The sequence below is a fragment of the Hemicordylus capensis genome, chromosome 2, assembly GCF_027244095.1.
Source record: "Hemicordylus capensis ecotype Gifberg chromosome 2, rHemCap1.1.pri, whole genome shotgun sequence".
NCBI classification, from domain to species: Eukaryota; Metazoa; Chordata; class Lepidosauria; order Squamata; family Cordylidae; genus Hemicordylus; species Hemicordylus capensis.
In genome coordinates, this window is record NC_069658.1 from 334,725,910 (window position 1) to 334,745,105 (window position 19,196).

General features: G+C 42.4%; 1 long non-coding RNA gene across 3 annotated transcripts in view; it reads left to right on the forward strand.

Annotated features, from left to right (window-relative positions):
- The first annotated feature begins 3,277 nt into the window (after positions 1 to 3,277).
- LOC128344599 (uncharacterized) overlaps positions 3,278 to 19,196 on the forward strand; it is a 34,674-nt gene continuing 18,755 nt past the window's right edge. Inside the window, exons 1-5 of one of the 3 annotated variants that reach the window (XR_008315939.1) lie at positions 3,278 to 3,425; positions 6,485 to 6,652; positions 9,427 to 9,506; positions 9,595 to 9,662; positions 16,939 to 17,081. This is a non-coding gene — a long non-coding RNA (uncharacterized LOC128344599). Of the gene's footprint in view, positions 3,426 to 6,484; positions 6,653 to 9,426; positions 9,507 to 9,594; positions 9,663 to 16,938; positions 17,082 to 18,002; positions 18,135 to 19,196 lie in introns of those variants that run through there. The other 2 variants (XR_008315938.1, XR_008315937.1) reach the window with 2 other exon arrangements.

Genomic DNA, 19,196 nt, shown 5'->3' on the forward strand with positions numbered 1-19,196 from the left:
ACAGGCATTTGGAGCACATGATTAGAAGCCATTCAGATGAACAGCCCCCACATGCTCATGGAGGATATCCAAATGGGCATGCTTTTGGATCTCACCTTCCTGTTCATGTGTACTGCCAGGCTGTATCATTTGAACTGGCCCAAGTAGTAAGACAGTGGTGGTGGTCAATTCGGTACCATCTGGGGGACCAATTATTATTGTGACTTTTCGGCAAGGTCTACACCCCTAGAGATGGAAAATAGGTGATGGCATTACAATGATTCAGCTTTCAGTGTGTTACAATGCTTTTCATTTATTTTTTAGTTTCGCAGCCAAAACCTCAGTTTTGAAGGTGGCATTGTGTCATCCGGACTCTGCCATCAACACTTCTGGTTTGTGCAAGCTGCACAAACCAGAGTTAAGGGAGGAAGCACTTCCCTCTCTCATTTGCAATTGGCTGCTTCAGCTGTCCTTCATGCAAAGGAGGAAGCCCCCGCAGACAGTTTCTCCCCCATTGCAGTCTCCCAGACTGCAGATCAAGATCTTCTGGGAGTGCGGCAGGGGGAATGGAGGCAAACTATGGGATTACTGGATCCATAGTTTGCCATTATGTCTGAAGGTGGCCTAAGTGTTTGGGGGGCAGGGATAAAGAAGGGTGATAACACAGAGAAAACTGTATATGCAACAATGCTATCACCTATTTGCCATCTCTAGGGGGTTAAACCTTGCCAAAAATCACTATGAGCATCTACCCTCTGAAATGGTACTTATGGCCAAAATATGTGGGCTATTTAACTAAAGGAGGATGAGAACCGCATAGACAACTTTGGATTTGGTAGCAAGCTCCATTCTTGTTCTTCTCAGCAGAGATACCCAATGGAGAAGAAGAAAAGAACTTGATGCAGGTCAGAGTAAGACTCTGAAGCTCTTTTCACTATCAGTGAGAAGAGCTTTGGAGTGGGCTTAGCCCACTCGTCCTGCAGACAAGCAGCCGCTCGTAGCTGGGCTGCTAGATTGGCTGCCCACACAACTGCCGGCTCCATTACGGAGCCAGCAGGGGCGGCAGGGATTGGGGGGGCGCACGGCACCCGTAAGTTCCAGGATGCCCCACGCGAGTTCACGGGGCATTCTGGAGAGACTCCCAAGCCTAGGAGGCTACTCGTGTGTTGCCGCACACTGCACTGTGGCAACACACGAGCAACAATATGAAGTTAACGGAGCACTCGCTCCATTAACCTCTTCTTAGGGGAGTGGTAGTTAGGCAGGCTAGCTGCCTTGCGAGCACTGGGCTCTCCTGCGAGCCTGGTGGCTCCCACAATCCCTGGAAAGTGGGGTAAGCTCCCTTAGCCCGCTTTCCAGTGATCGTGAGAATAGCTTCTCTGTGCAGCAGGGAGGCAATGGGCTACAGCTCCCTGTGTGGAGTGGAAAGAGAAAGGAGCTGCCTGGCCCTCCTTGCTTCTGGCCAACATGGCCACCTGGAACAGCCATACAAGTGTTTATTATACAATGGGGCTGTTGTTGATCCAGCATCATGGAGATTGCTTTGTCTTTAAAGGTTAATAGCACTTGTGTTTATGTAATACACCAATATTTGTATTTAGAGTTGGTTGGGTATAGTCATCTTTGTTTGCCTGGGGAAAGTAACTGCAAAATACATTTTGATTTTTTTATGGGTTTGTAATAGGTTCAGATCTGAATTTTGCATTTGGGGGCTTTTTAAAACCCTTTTCTTGAAAATGAAGGTTTCCTATTTTCCAGCAAAATTCTGCTCCTGAAACCTTAAGAAGAGGTTTGTTGTTGCATTAAGATGGAACAGACATTTGGAGAAGGACATTTGTATGCACGTGGAACTTCTTGTAATTTCAAAAGCACTCTTGTCTATATATAGAGAGAAAATCAAAGATATTGCACAAACTTTGAAACAACAAAATATCAGGATGGTTAAAAAAAAAAAAAAACCCCAAAAACCCAAAGATCTGTTATTTTGTGGGAACATTCTTTGAGGAACAATAGGATAGAAAAGTAAATCCTTCTTCTAAAAAGAAATGTTCAGAATAAAAGGCTGCAGACTGCCAGTCCAGCTGGTGTAGCATTTATTATTTATTCCTGGGATCTCAAAAAGGCTCAGAGCTGTGACCCTGCACTAGAGGTGGGAAGAAAGGAGGCAAACAAGTTCCTCCTTCTAGCTTGCAAGAGACAATTCATGCTTCAGCTGAGTTACACAGAGAGGTGTAGAATACAACCTTGCAAATACATTCAGAAAATGTACCAGCTTTCCAAAAGTTGCAATAGCCCACCAACAAATACATACGTGGATTTTTAAAAACGCTCTAATCACAGGTTCTGAAAAATACAGATAGAAAACTCAGCAATTCTAGAATTGTGAAAGGGGGGGGGGAATCCAAAGAAAGAAAAGCAATGCTATTTGAGGTTTTTTAAAAAAACACATTTACCTTTATGTAGCTTCAAAAGAACACGGAGGAACATATAAAACAGGAGTGTCCAACCTTGGCCCTTCAACTGCTGTTGGACTACAACTCCCATCATTCCTATCCACAGTGACCAATAATCAGGGATGATGGGAGTTGTAAACTAACATCTTCAGGAGAGCTGAGGTTGGACACTGATGATATAGAACAATCACGACTGCAGCTGCATAGGAGGCTTTCATTGTTTGTTCCCCTTCCCAGACTTTAGTTAACCATTTGACCAAAGTCAAAATAAAAGAAAGAAAGAAAAAACACTAGCCCCTGTTTACAGCAAAGCTATGCAGGGGTTGGAAGATGAAATCCCATAATTGAGGCAGTTTCCTCAGAGACCGGCCACAATTTGCTTCTATGCCAAAATGTAGCCCAAGTACATGTGAAGCGATAGGGAACTCTGAGCATAAGCAACCTTAAATATCTATCTGATATAAAAGCAGTTTCCAGGCTTTTTCCCCTTAAGGCAGCTGCAGGAATGCAAACAGCTAACTAGAGTTCATTGCACCTTTCCTATATGACTTGACCTTAAGGCAAGAAAAAGGTAAATAGAAGATATTTCAAAGACAAAAGCCCCAGAGCTGCCACTCATCCCCCCCACCCAGCCAGTCACTCACAGTTATGGCTCTGTTGGTCTGAAGTGGGAAGCACCATAAAAGTGACGGCCGGTGCTTCGGTGAGCAGCAACCTCGGGCAGTCATCAGAGTTATGATGCTTTCCCCTTCAGACAAATGGAGCCATAACTGGCAGGAGCGGGTGAGTGACAGCTCCAGGGCGGGACTTCCTCTCTGCTTCCTGAGCTGTAACTGTGAGTGCTGCTTGCACTCATAAAGTCTGAAGAGGGCTAATGATCATAGAGGACAGACACCCTGCTGACTGAGTCATCATCTTAATTTACTAGGCCTTGATCAGCACAAAATGGATACAAACAACTGCGCTCTTTGCAAATAGGCTTCCAGTGTGAAGGTAATGGCTCGTAATAGTAACCATGTGGCAGTAATAAACAAGTCAGCACTGAACTGAGTATGTCCAATTGATCTTTTTTTAAGAAACTCATGCTGAGGATTGTACTGCAGACCAGTTGTTCTGAGTCACCATCTACTCACCTGGGAGGCAATTGCTCCTCACCAGCAACAAGCACCAGGAACTTGTTAGTGGCACGTTGTATGGCAGTTGTGTGAATAGAAAGGATATTATTTGTTGGGATTTCATTTCTCCACAATTGCTCTACACAAAGACGATCTGGTTCTGTATTCCCCTTTCTTTTCTTTTAATCCAACATAATGGCTACTCAAATGGCACATTTAAAACTGAATCCTGTTTTTAAGTGCCATTTGTAGAAAAACTGATAGTCTTCTCAAAGGAAAAAAGATAAGTTTAGGGGAGAAGGGGGAATTCATTTTGGTGGCTTAAAAAATGGGTTCAACACATTCATGTATGCCACATTCATGTAGAATAGTTTACCAGCAACTAGTAGCCATAAAAGGTCAACAGAACCTCCATTTTCTGATGTAGTACACCTCTGAAAACTAATTGCATATGGTCAAGTGAGGACATTAGACTCTGGAATAGAGATGTGCAAAATGTTTTGATTCGAAATGGGCCGTTTTGACTTGAAAAGGGCCTTCAATTGTTTTGAGCTTCAAACAAAACACCCTCTAAATAAAGGGCCTGTTTTGAGCTTAGAACAAAACAACCCCATTTCAATTGAAATGTTTCAATATTTTGAGTGCCATTTGGGAGGCCTGTTTTTCCCTGGGGGGTTAGTTTTCTGGCATTGGCTTCCAATTGGCTTGCGATCTCCTTGCTTCTTGTTCAGAGGCGCACTTACCCCCGGACGCTGGAGCACCAGCCTGTGACCTCCAAAGTCCCAGGGGGCCTCCTGCCACCACCCCACACCTGCCGCCAGTGCCCCACCATGAGGCCAAACCGCCATGGCAGCAGCGGTAGCAGGCAGAGCAGGAGAGGCCACGGGGCCTGACCATCCTGCCTAGCGGCCCCTGAGCACTGTGAGACACTTCAGCGCGCCTGCACAGTTATAATAGAGTGTTGTGACTCTCTATTCAGCTGTCCCTTTTCCCAGTGGTGGGGACAATTTGGGGGGCTGATGCACATGCCCCCTGGCCATTTGCGTGGCTGGGTCATGGCCCAGGTCAGACAAATGGCCAGAGTGCATGCATGGCGATCTTAAAAATGGCCGCCACCACCAGGAAAAAAGGCCAGAATGGACCAAAAACAGGTGGAAAGGGCCCTTGCACGACTGGGGGGAGGCCAGTGGAGGGAGAGGAAGACTAAGGAGATCCCCCCTGCAGACGCAGCAGCACCCTCCGAGGCTGCCGGACCCGCGCTGCTGAGTTAATTAAAAAAATAAAAAAAAAGTTTAGAAGCCCCAAACCGGCCCCAAGCTAGCGGGGGTGGGGGGCGTTCAGTTCGAGGTTGAGCCTAACTGAGCCTGGTCCAACTCAAGGGTGAGCCCTCAAGCTAGATCAGTTCGATGGTGAACTGGCTCAACCTCGAGCTTGTTCACAGAGGCGGATCAGTCTTTTTGCCACCTGTAGGCAAAAAAGATTTGCCACAATGGCTTGAGGAGTTGGGGGCAAGTTAAATCTTTTTTTAAAAAACAAAACGTTTTTCAACCGCTGCTGTGCTGTGGGGATGGTAGTGGAGATGGGGGCTGGCCAGCAGGGTGAAGGGAGGGGAGACTGAGGCGGGGGAGGTGGCAGCAAGAGCTCCTTCCTTGAACCCACCTGCAGCCCAAATGACAGGTCGGGCCATTTATGGCTCATTTCGGGGCTGTGCGCACACACGTACCTGTGCAGAGGCTCAAAAGTGGCTGAAAAGGGCCCTACCTGTCATTCGGGTGGCAGGCGGGCTCAGGGAAGGAGCTCTTGCTGCCACTACCCTCTGCCTTCCCCGACTCGGTATCTCCTGACCTTCACAAGTTCCCATACCCCGCCAGTCATGCCCATCTCTGCTATTGTCCATCCCCGCTGCACAGCGGCAGCTAAAAAAAGTTTTTTATAAAGATTTAACTTGCCTCCAACCCCAGAATTTGCCACCTGTCATAATTTGCCACCATAGGCAAGTGACTATCTTGCCTCTGCATTAATCTGCCCCTGCCTGTTCGCACATCCCTACAGTGCACTCTGTGAATGCAGCTTGTTCTGGCCATAGGGATCAATGAGGAAATTCGAAACATCCCATTGTTTCCCTAAGGCAGCTCCAAAGTGGCTACCACTCACCCCACGAAAGAAATGGGCAAGCGGGCTTTTTTAAACAAATGTTTGTTAAAATCATTTGTATAACAAACATAGGATCCTATGGGGTTTGGGGAAAAGGTTAAAATATCATTTGCCCATTTCTTTTGTGGGCTGGATGGTTGGTAGGTAGCACCCATTGTGCCCTACCACCCAACACACTCTGGTGTCCCTAGGAGCTATCCATGGGAAACAATGGGGTATTTTGAGTTTCATGTTGAGCCCCCCCAAAAGAAAAAGTAGAATAAAACAAAACAACACATCAAACCAACTTATAACTAGAGGAAAGCCACCAACAATCTGATCCTCTTTGAAGGATCAGATTTGGGGATGAGGCTGTAGCTCAGTGGTAGAGCATCTGCTTTGCAAGCAGAAGGTCCCAGTTTCCACCACCACCCCAACACCTCGAGGTTGGGCTGGGAAAATCTCCTGCCTGAAACCTTGGAGAGCCACTGTCAGTCAGTGTAGACAATACTGAGCTAGAAGGACCAATGGTCTGACTCGGTATAAGGCAGCTTCCTATGTTGCTATCCATAATAGCAGTACTATCGCAATCAGTGGTTATTGTGGCATCCTAACTGGTAGCAAAAGAGGTAGAACAACCTGGGCAAACCCTCCATCTAGCACAGTATTGTTACCTGTTCCATTTCCAATAAGACCAAAGGTATAGGCCATTCAACACAGATGGGAATACTAGGCTTGAGTACAGACCTGATGAGACAGACTCCAGAATTTCTGGACATCATAAAGAATCTATTATCATTGCAGTCACTTTCAGCTACATTGGTTTCATTGCCATCTGTCTTCATCCACTGGTGCTTCAGGAATTAATACAAAGATGGAGATTTTTCCCCCCTGAAGATAAGTCATTGAATGCAGGCGGAGAAGCAGCTCTTCAATTCTATGATCTCACACCATCATAGGATGGGAAATAAGGTAAGATCATTAGGTCCATTGAGTTGAAAATAAGGTTTCGTTTTTCAGTTGAGCAATAATTCTCTTTGTAAGGTGGGCAATGTTTAAGCAATCATCCCTACAAAATTGTTCATTACCACTGGCTAATGACCGATTTGTGAGCTAATAGCCCAAGGTGAAGCCAAGGGCAGCAAATGCTCTTGCAAACCACTCATTGACTGCGGTATTAACAGATTTCAAGGGCATCATTGCTATTATATACCATGTTCATTGATTTATAACAACACTAATATGTTTTAGAAAAGAGCAGGTGCTGTGAGCGGGAAAAATGAATTGTTTCCTGTTGCTTCACAGCTGATTGTCCACTATACACAGTGCCAGTATAAGATATCCAGTCTTGTACTTAGTGGACCACTTAGACTGGAAAACTAAGAAGCATTGAGGGAGACTGAATGGACAGAAAAATGTAGTATTTCTTATGCAAAAGCTCCTGCCTGCTGTGGAGCAAAGCTCAAGTCCTGCTTGCTATAGCAGCCAGAAGAGAAGGTCAAGCAAAGGGACCATTCAAGAAGGAGGTTGGAGGTAACACTGCAGCACGCTGTCTCAGAGTCTCTGGGTTGGAATCTGGCAACTCTTTCCACACAAGTTCTTCAGCCTGCTGAGGTACAAGGGTGTGCTTGAACCTTTCCCAAGGACTTGTCTCACCACTGAAAATTTCAGCTGAGATAAGGATGCCCATGACTATCACAACAATCCTTTTTCATGCTTATCCCCAGTTCTTGTCCTTATGTCTGTTATGGTACTGGTGCCCTGCTGCTTTGGTGCACTGACAGCTAGATATCTCAAGATTGGCTATAAGCATGTAAAAGGGCTATCCAACTAGTGTTAACCTGCCACTGATATCCATGTTTACTATGGTGAGGTGGGGGTTGAGGAAAGATTGCCATGTTCATCTGGTACCAAGGGAAAGAAAGTTACTGAGGCAACTTTGATAAAATTGAGACAGATTGCATGCTACTGGCTAAGGATACAAGGCAGGGATGGGCAGGGTAGTGGGTAGTAAAATAACAGAGCCATCAATTTTAGAGTGGGAAAGGACCTTGGCGGTTCTACAAGAGGTTCCAAATTCTTGTTCAGTGCAGGAAAATCAGGGAGTGTATTTCTGTGACACAGAATGGATTGATTTGAGTACTTCTGAGTTGATTAAATGTTTGGGGCTATGAGTGTTTTTGTGTGTTTGGGTGTATAGGTCTTCCAAAAATAATTCCAAAATAGTCCTCGGCTCACTGTTCCTCACTTGCAAAACCTAGAAGGATCACTTCTTTTTCACACAAACTATCACAGGACTCCTTCCCCCTCTCCTCCCACTTCCAACCCTTACCCTGTGTTTCAGCAAGGTGACACCAAATACAAGATCAAAAGTCTGATTTGTCCATAGACAAAGCTGAGCAGCAGCTAAAGATATTTGTCAAACCTCTCAGACTCGCTAAATATAAAGAAGGCTACCAGTTCCCATTCAGCATTTATCTTTCCATTTCCCAGCCCTGTTAGTATCACTGTAGGATACTTTGACAAATGTAATTGATTATGATGATTTAGCTAGTTCCTACTATACTTTTTGCCCAAGTTGTAAATTATTGTTATTGTTCTCATTTTTTTAAAGGAAACTCAAATCCCATACAAATTATTTGCATTGGGATCATGGATTAGATTTCATCATGGCCATTTCCCTTTGACTGCAAATGGGAATGATTCCAAGAAAAGTACCAGTTACAAGAGGCTATTTCTCTGGATTAGCATCACAACATGGCATGTCAGTATTTTGAGTGTTCTCCAGGGCCTCTTGTGAGGAATCCATCATCATGTCTCACAGAAAGTCCACCAGGAAGAATATTCATAGAGAGCATCAGCAAAAAAATGTAGACTTTGCATCATTTAGCTTTTCTTCACTTGGCAGATTGATATATTTTGAAAATTGCTGCCATATTTAACACACACACAAAGTAAGAAATTTTTGACAGCTGCATCACACATTACTGGTTATGTGGCTACTTCTACATAGAAAGGATTTTTGCTATAAACAAATTCGTTTCAGTTCTTTATATTGACCCTTCAAGGCAAGTCCAAAGAAGCCCAGAACATGAAGAAATTAAGAGAAGAAACCCAGTCTGGCAGCTAATTAAATCCTACTATGCTTCAACCCTCTAGATTTCTAAGACATTGCTGTGCTACAGTACAATAATGGTTTCTAGAAGTGCAGGGCAACGGTCAATGGCTATGAGATAGATGTCCATTATGTCAGCAGTTTGTTGTTTATGGCATAAAGAAACAGAAAGAAATCTATGGCCTTCATCTGAACTCAAGATAATATGAAGGAAGGCCAGTGAGGGGGCAGGTAAGACCAATGAACTGCTGCCAGAAACAACCAATATATGTTTCCTGTTGTGCTACTCACTAAATGAGGTGCTTGCTGCCTGTATTCTAGTGTTATGAAGATTTACCTGCTGCCTCACTGGCTTATCCTCACTTTGGGTGGACCCATGGCCTGTGCAGTGGTCCCATATCCACCTGCCAGGAGTGTCGCTATAATTGAGCAGCTATAATTGAGCTAAATGGGTTCAAAGAATCCACGCTCAAAGGCTCCTAAGGGCCCCCAAGCTCCACCCCTCCCAATTTTCTTCATTATCTCCCTGTGCCAGGACACAGGCAATATTCTGTTTGTGCAGCAACTTCAAACTCCTTCCTCCTTGACCTGATATTTCTTTAATATCATCATGTCTGGTACCATCATATAGCAAAGGCTGACCACCTTCTCCCAGACCAGCTGACCAGCTCTGAGAGAAGAAAGTGGGAGCTGGGATGACATTGTGGCTAGGTGAGTTCCAAAGCTGGCTGAAACTTTAGTTGTAGTCCCCACTGTTTCAGTCTGCTAACCTGCTTCTGCTTATGTTTCTTTTCAACAGAAGGCAGAACTACGCATGAAGTAGGAAACGCATAGTTCTCAATCCTGTGTTTCCCTCATAATGCCAATGTAAGTATGTGGAAGGGACATGCAGAAAGAATCAATGGGCAGGAGCAGGTGCTTACTCCTTTCCTCTCCACTAATTCTTCCCTTCCCCCTCGCCAACAACTGTATTTGGTTCCCTCTTCCACATCTGGGCTTCAGAACTGGAAATGAACTTCACTGGGGGTGGGGTGGGCAGGAGCAGTCTCGGGCATTTGCAGTCAGTGGGTACTGATTAATTAATTAAGCCTCCCAACTACTGATTCTCTCTGCAAGTGGATCCTCTACTTTTGTACTGTGGAAACACAAATTTCTTGAAATAACATGCAGTTCTGCCCTGAGACTTTAACTCTGAACTAGTGTGACTTGATATATTCCATTCATTTAGTCTGATTCTGGTCCTCTTTCTGGACTGCTAACTTGGCTCTGCAGAGTACCCCTGGCTAGATGAAACTACAGTATGCCAAAACAGTGTTCTAACACTTCACAATCTTACAAGTTCTTATCCTCAGCATGATGACATGAGACGAGCTAGCTCTCCTGCCCCATGCATACAGTAAGGTAACCAACCAACAACATACAGTAAGGTAACCAACAACCAAGCATTGGCACATGGGCCAGTTAAATATACATGATCACCACGTGGTGATCTGCATTCACCCCATTATGGGCTCTGCATGGTGGGACCCAAACACTTGATGGACTCTCTCAAAAGTTCTTTGTCATTCTCCTCATGAGAAAACAGTAGATAACATTGCATATGAGGGGGGACAAAGACTTGTAAGCATGTGCAAAGTCACACCAAGAAAACCCAAAATTAGTCCCTGAACTATTTGTTCAGCCTACAACATATATTAATCCTTATTTCTACCATGATCCTGGTATTCTGGTATACCTAATCATTTTGACATAAGTTGACATCAGCCAATGAATGGCATCTCAGTCTCAATTACACACCAATTTGAAGGTCATTGAGTGAGAGGCCACCAGTGTCAGCCAAGTACACATTCTCTTGCATAATTCTGACCTTTTATCTCCTAAAGCAAGTCTCCAAACTCAGCATCCTTCAAAAAAGACAGACTGTTTACCCGTAGATTTCAGTACGTATGTTTTTGCCTGTAAATATAGATCAATCATAATAAGAATTCCAAGTGGACATTTCAACCCAGTAATTTTAACGGAAATGAGGCTCTAAATCTGTATTATCATACCAAGAAAAATAGAGCTATTTTCACATTTCAGTTACCTAATGGACTAGATACACATTTTCCTTTGTCTTGAGGAATGAGCTGTAAGCGACAGGCTTTCCCTTGGCAGTTAATGGTGTTCTGTTCTGTTGGCTAATTCATAACAGCCCATGGTGAAGCCTGCATTAGGACTTCTATTGGTATTCTTTTCTTTTCAGCAGTTGTAGCACCATTTTTGCACTGATCCCACAGGAGTTTGGAAATGAGGTGCAAATATATAAAAGTGGATTTTTTGCTGTAGATTGTGGAAGGACGAATGGGGAATCTTCGTCTTGGGTGAAAGCATATTTGCCCCTCTTATATTTTAAAAACAAAAATGAACTCCTGAATGGGTGGAACATCTATACTTCAAAGAGGGGGTGGCGGGGAGAAGATGTCAGATATTGATGGTACACTGCTGTAAAGGGTAGCCTTGTACTTTTTTTCCTGTTTAAAGAGTTATGTGGTACATAAGATAAGTATTCATATTTTACAGAAAAAGTATTGATAAATAATCTAGAAGTACAAGAAAGTTGGAGACATGATGGGGAGAGATGACTGTTTCTCATGACAATAGTGAAATATTTAATAGGTGCCTTTGAACTATTTAATAGGTGCCTTTGACAGTCACACGTCGATATTACACTCCTCTTTCTCAGGTAACAATTACAATGAGAATAGTATTTTCATAGCATTGCAAGTCAGGGTTTGAGTGCTGTGAAAAGAATATTCTGCTTACAGAGGGATGGCCTGGAAGGAAGACACCTGTCTCCCTTCTAATTAAAGAGCTACATGTGTGCCTTCTTGAGTAGGCTAATTCACATGGCCAATATGCCCTGTGATAGGGTAGGTTGACTGTCCTTGCAGCCATCTGATGGATGAAACAACCATCTGATCACTTTACCCACACTGGTGATCAATCCACAATAAACTACATAATCAGGCCCGGCCCCAGCTGACCCAACATCTGAGGTAGCTGATGATCTGCCACTGTCCTACCATAGTGTGTGGAGCATATCAAACAGCAAAATTTCCACTCCTTTCACAGTCCTATTCCAAAGCCTCTTTCCAATGCAATGACTATGTCAGGTGGTAACTTCCACAGCTTTAATTTCCACCCTCCCCCACCACTTTCTACTTGGTGGTGGTGGTGGTGGCAACAACCACCATTGCTATTGCTCCTTCTCCAGGCTGTAGCTGAAAAGGTCCTGCTTTCAGCCTGCCTTAAGGCAGGGGACAGGGAAGGGAGTGTCAGGAAGTATGGAGTCCATGTTTCCTGCCATTCCATTCTCTAGCCCCTGTCTCTTGGAAAGGCAGAGAGAGTGGGACTTGAGCAGCTGGGGCAGGGGCAGCTATCACCCCCAGGTCAGATAGGGCTAGGTGGCCGAAGGCAGGGTTGGGGGTGCTCTTGCTGCCATATGCCATATGAGGTGCCACCTCAGCTGTGGTCAGCCATGTACACAATTAACACAATCAAAACATTATGTTTTTCATATTTTTAAATTTTCTCCAGATTGCTTGGGTTCCCTACATCTCTGGGTTTTATTTCATTACAATTCATGCAAACTGCAAGAGAAGTTTTCCATCATCTGTTTCGCTGATAAACTTTCAGTATGGGTTTATCAACTGTGTGTCCCACACCAAATTAACTCCCAAACACTGCAGAATGTATTCATTCGTTTGTTTGGGATTATTAATGTTCCTTTATCCCCAAACCTGCACAATGCAATTTGGATTTTTAAGCTTGAATGATATATAGGCAGGGAGTTGAACTGAATCAGAACCATGAAACCAGTTCAATGTGGTTTCTCAGTTAACTAGAACTGAACTTGAACCTAAAATCTCATGGTTGCTATGAACCTATGCCAGAACCAAATCCCTAAACACAAGAAGTAGTGACTGGTTCAAAATCAGTAATCAGGCATGGAGGAGATTCTTCTGAGAGATGGTGAGGGCTCCCATCTACTCCAGCTTTATTTGAAGAAACTGTATTATTCACGAGAGCAGGAGAGACTATAGGCAGGGCCTTGGACAGGTAGTCCTCACAGTGCTCAAGTAAAGACCTGCCCACTCACAGCCTGTTGTCCAGCAACCTGGCCTCAGTATGGTGGATTCTTGAAGTGATGCTGAAAGTTTCTTGTGTTTTCTTGGCTCTGCAATTCCTGCCATTCTACCATTCATCCTAAACAGGATGTTTGTGGAAAAAATAAAAATAGGGGTTTTGGAGGGGAAGTGTTGTTATCGAGTCACATAATTATCATTGTATTCATTTATAGGGCTGCACTGAAAGCAAATTAGCTCAATATTATCCTGCATGAAATGTATCTAAATTGGTTCAGAACTGATCCAAACTATCTGAACCACTTTTTAAAGGCAGTGCCTTAACTGGAACTGGACCAGAGAGCTAAAAAAAAAAATACTGGTGAATAAGAATCAGAGCTGAATCCAAATTTTGAATGGTTCATCTCTCTAGTTAAAACAAAATATTATACATGGTTATTCAAATAAATCTTGGCACCAGTTTTATGGAAGAAGCCAGAAAAGATAAATTTCACTGGCTCTTTTGCCTCTGGGATCTCTTCAGTTCATCGGTCAGGTATGATCACACACAACATATCCATGATCCTTATCCTTAATAAAATCAGTTATTTATCTGACAATAGAAGAAGCTCTGCCTGAATCAGGGCTGAAGGATCTGGTCAGTCGCATTTTGGTAGGCATGGAAAATATGTCTGGAGGCTCCTGAGAATCATTATACAAGACATTCCAAAATTGGCCCCATCCAACAGAACTAATAAAGAGTGTCAACTGCAATTAAAGAGCATTGACAAGTAAGGGAGAACAATTGGAAACATAAATTCATTCTGTTGATCCAGGCTGGCACCTCAGCAAACATTTACTGCTTGCTATTCCTCCTTTTCTCATGGAACGCTTGTTTAAAAAGAAAGGAAAAGAAAAATGACAAAGAATTAACTGTACTATTGTGGTTTTATTGGGTTTCCTAGAATTTATTGCATTGCCAGAAATTAATTTATGGATAATAGTAGGCTTGGGATCACAAGGACCTTCATGTAAGAACAAAAAAATATATATCTACCCTTGAAAATGTTCTAGCTGGCAGGAAAAGATCTAATCCATCTATTTCAATGCCAAAAAAGAAGAATAAATTTTGCATACCAGCTTTGAAAATCTTTTAAAATTTTCATATTATAACATATTAAAGATAATAGTACACTGTCGCACCTAAAAGACTGTTGGCCTTTGCCCTTTTGGTTATAAGCTTAGCCAGCTCTGGAATTGCATTGCATTATGGATGCAATCCAATTGTAGTCAATTCCCTTTGAAGGACGATGGTTATTCTTTATTTATTTTATTTTATTATTATTTTTGTTTGTTTGTTGCATTTCTATACCACCAAGCCATTAAAACGTTATGGATTTATTTTTACAAAACAAATTAACCCTTCCTTTGTTGATCTTCAGTACATCCAAGGGCTTGTTCTTATGGCCTTCCTGATATCTATCCCAAATGACTGCCAGTCTGACAATGGGGATAGATGGGTACAATTAATTTAACCTAATGGTTTACCCCTGCTAATTTGGCCAAGAGGTATCTTAAAGTGGTGCCTCTCATATTTAGCAGGGGGAGAGCAACTGTCCCTGTTCAACCTTATGTAGCACCCCATTCAATGGTTCTTGCTATGTTGCCTTGTGTTTCTTTTAGGTTGTTAGCCCTTTGGGGACAAGGAATCATCTTATCACTGTGTAAACTACTGCATGAACTTTATGTTGAAAAGCGGTATATAAATATTCTTAATAATTAAAAAATAGTTCCCCTTATCTTGGGGAAAAGCTGTTCCCCATATTTGAAAGGAGTGAAAGATCATGACTAGAAATATGATTGTTTAGAGCTTGAATCTACAATCTCATGTGCTTTTATTTAATCATTGGGCCAGTTTGCTTACTCTGCCCCTGGAGCTTCATTCACCCAAGTTCATTCCAGAACACTCTTGTGAACACAGGCCCAAATTCAGACCGCTCTATTATTCATGAATGAGCTTGTACATGTAGCACACTGATCTGCTTCCCTAAACAGCATTGCCTTGTCATCAGCGACATTCTCACTCAGGGCATTTTTAAAGCTTCTTCTGATGCAACATGCACATATCTTGACCTGGAGCCACCCAGAGTTACTGACCTTTATGGATTCTTTGTTGAACTGTGAAACAAAAAGTTTATCTTGACTATTCACATGGAATCACCCAGATGCATATTCTCACTATGATAGCAGTACAGGCTCCCTTTGGGGACCTGATGCAGCTAAAACAGGAGGTAATATATTTCAGAGGAAAAGCAATGTGTTCTTTATGTAGGCAAACATTTAGTGTTTTTTAAAATGCTGTTCATTGGCCTGAGTGTATGAATAGGACAGTATATCAACATAAATACATATAGGAATTGTACTTATGTTTATTCTTAAAAGATGTGATGTGTTAACTTTTGGGGCTTTTTAAACATAATATAGATTCTGTAAATACCATTGAGATTTTTGGCACAGAAAACAAAAGTTGCTGCGACTTGATATATTTGTGATGTTCCCTTCCATGCCAAACTCTTTATTGTCTCAGTGTGAGCATAGTAGGGATCCAAATCAGAATAGAATCACTTTATACATGAATGATAGAATATGGAACAGCCTCCTCTAAGATGAGCAATAGCATCACAAACTTTACTGAAGGAAACTGTCTTAGGTGTGCAATTTACTCTGTTGCAGCAAAACCTGCCTTGATCATGATGTATGGAATTATTAAAACCCACTAATTTCTGCTAAGCATGTATTGAAGTGACAAAGCAACTGGTTAAAGTGTCTTAACCCTTGCTCCACTGAGCCTGGCTGATTCCAGCTGATGTAAATCAGCTTCTTCCTGTATTTTAATGGGTGACTGACATGTCTCCCTCATTCTCCAAACTTAATAAAGGTGAGTGCTGTCAGTCAGAGAGAACAGAAGAGTGGACACATCACCAGTGAATGACAGTTCGTCCATTTTCTCTGCTTCCTACCCTCACTAAGTGACAGCCCTAACGTCCACTTTCCCTCTTCCATCCAGTGAATGACAACTATCTCCCAGCACAAAAGTGGAAAGGTCAAAGGAACTTACATACAACAACATACCTAATGTCAGTGGGAAGAGTTGAAAAACTTGTAAAGAACCATCAACAGCACCCCGCCATAGCTCTGTGGCTGAAGATATGGTGGCCAGATAAACAGAGAGAGAGCATAGGTCTCCTCCTGTATTTTTAATAGTGATGTGGCAGAGGGAATTTCAGCAAGTACAGCTCCTAACACATGTATGCGCACACACACACATCATGACAAGCTGTGCCTGTCAAAACTGTCATTGGCCTGCTTGTCATGTTATAATCATTGAAGAAGAAGAAGTTGCCCAGATGCTACCATGATGAAACCTGAAGGTGTTTGCAACTTATTTATTTATTTTAGTTTCCTCTCCACCCCATTGCAAGAGATATAATTAACTCTTTATTCTCACATCCCTGTCAGTTAAGCTGTGACACAGCCTAAGCATACTGAGTGAATTTCATGGCCAAGCAAGAATTTGAACTCGGGTCTATTTGGTTGCTCACAGTCATACAGAAAGACAATTTAGTGCAATGTGGCAAAAAAAAAAAAAGTAGAGTGTAATGTGGGGATTTCTGGAAATAGACCTTTGTGGCTTGGTCAATGTCTCACTTCCTGTATGAATTCATTGCAGGCACAATGGAAAATATGGGGGGGGGGTGGTGGTGGTGGTGGTGGTGGTGGTGGTGGTGGTGATGGGGAAATACTGGCATGCTTCATCATATAAAGAGTCATACTACATTTAAAGAGACAGTAAATCACATTTAAAATGATAAATAAAAATAGCGAACACCATATACTGATAAATCATTAATATTACCAATATTATAATTTTATAGACAGGAAACTCAGGTTAGTAATGACTTGTCCATGACTACCCTAATAGCTTGAGGCTGGACATGGATCTGAACTAAACTCTTTTGTTTAAATCCATCATCTAGATCTGAGATCTGTGTGAGAACTTCTTTCAACTACCCTAATCTTCTGCTATCTTCTAGAAGATCTGAAGTTGCACTTTATTTGTAATTACTTCAGCCCCATGGGATAGGCAAAAAAGAATGACAAAATTCAGAAAAGGAGGAAGGTTGGTAACTGCTTTTAACATAAGGCTTTTCAATATAGTTTTATGTTTGAGTCATAGAGGAGTAATGGAGCAATCCTGCTTTTGCCCAGATGAATTTCCCATGACAGATTATACTGGCTCATCCTTTGTGCTAACGTTAAGACTCCCAGTATTTTCCTTTCACTAAAGCATGGGTAAAAAAGCAAAAGAGCTCTTGTTTTCCTTGGGACATTTGTTTCCAATTTTGCAAACACCGTGAATGTGGTTATTTTTATAGCCCTGTTATGAAAGCATGGCATTTGAGTCTTCATCTTTTAGTTAATTATAAATCATTTCAGAGCTGCACTGCCCACAACAAAGTTCTCAGACCCTGAAACTGAATCGTTTGTGATCGCTGCTCTCTCAGCCCCCTCCTCTCTCGCGCTGTCAGATCCTCTTTGAGGGAGGGAGAGGGCGTTATTTTAAGATGTTGTTATTGGCTTGGAAATATATAAAGTGTCAGTTCCAAAGTCTTTTTTTTTTCCCAGAGCAAGATAAACTCCTTTGGATCATCCATCATTGGGCTTTTGCATTACTTGACAGGACCCCACACTTAAATGCCTTTCCAGGACCATATCTGATGGATTATGGGAGGGTTGCCGTTTTTCATGAGGCTGTATCATGAAAAGCCCCTTTCAGAAGCATTGGGCCTGGACCCAGGTTTGCTTCTTTTTTCCTCTTCTCCTGGTTTTTTTTCCTTCCCCTTTTTCTTTTTAAACTCTGCCTCACTTGAGCTCTGGCACACTCTAATTTCTGATTTAGGGTGTGTGTGTGTGTGTGTGTGTGTGTGTGTGTGTGGTGTTCCTTTGTTTAGCTGCTGCTTTTGTTCTTAATATTAATAGTTTAGCTCTTTTGAGGATTTTGTGGCCAAATTTGACTCACACATCATGTTCTTTAAAGCAGATTTTAAAAAGAAAGCAAAACTTCAGGTCAAGAGATCACATCAAGTTCAGCTGAAGGGGGAAAAAAATTAAGCTCCTCTCTTTGTAACTTGCATTGTGCCAGCTCCAGTTGGAATGTATGGTGCTTATAAGAGTAAAGAATGAGATCAGAAACACTTGTTTGCTTCTTTTTTATAGAAAGATGAAAATCCAGGTTCTCCTTGATTTTTTTTTTTTAAATGGGTAAAAATCCATGGCTTGATTTTATTTCTCATTCATAGTGGATGTGTGAAATTGAATTTGTGACACTGAACTTTTGTCACAGCAACTTGTATAAGAGTTAGTCCCACTGATATTAGTGGCCTGTCTTATTTTAAACATGGGATTTTTTGTATAGAAACGTTTATGGACAAAACCGTGCCCTATCACCTATGGCAGTGGCGATGGAGGGTGTATCACCATATGTGTGATACAGTGACTGGGAACCCCTCAAATCTTTTCACACGGGGCTTTTGAAGCCCTTTAACTTGCATCTCCTCTGGAATGGCAGTAGTGCATTCACATATTGGCTAGATATGAGTGAGTTATCAGGGAGCAGTTCACACACAATTTGGGTTTTTCACTGTGCATTAGAATGTACTTGATTTATATCCAGGGGGGAAAAATCCACTATTTGTGTTGGGGTTTTGGGACAATTTTGCAGTAAAGCCTCCCCGTAACCTCGTGGTAAAACCTGTTGTGCGTAAAAACCCCTGGAGAACCGAGAAAGATAGAAAGTGTCAACAGCCACTTTGTGGTAAAATGAAACCTACCAATCCAGATCCACCCAAAGATACCATGGATTGTGCAACCAAAGAATGTCCTATATCACAAAAGGTATGAAAGACCTAGCAAAGTATCTGGACTGGCCCGAACTAGCATATCAAACTAGCAACAACTTCTGCTCTGTATGAGACTGACATTGTTGTGGTCCAGGCCTGATTTGTATACTAAATATGCTCATTAGCTAGCATACAAAATTAGGCCTGTTTCATCAGTGTCACCAAGTGACCAGTTCTTTTATATAGTGACCATGTAGGATCTGGGAGCAAGGAAGAAAGGAGATCGAACCAATCCTAAATGATTCAATGGGCTTTACTGAGTATAAAAAAATAACAACATCAATCTAACTGGGCAGAAAGCAGAACATTCTATCAGTATTACTAACAATATTTCA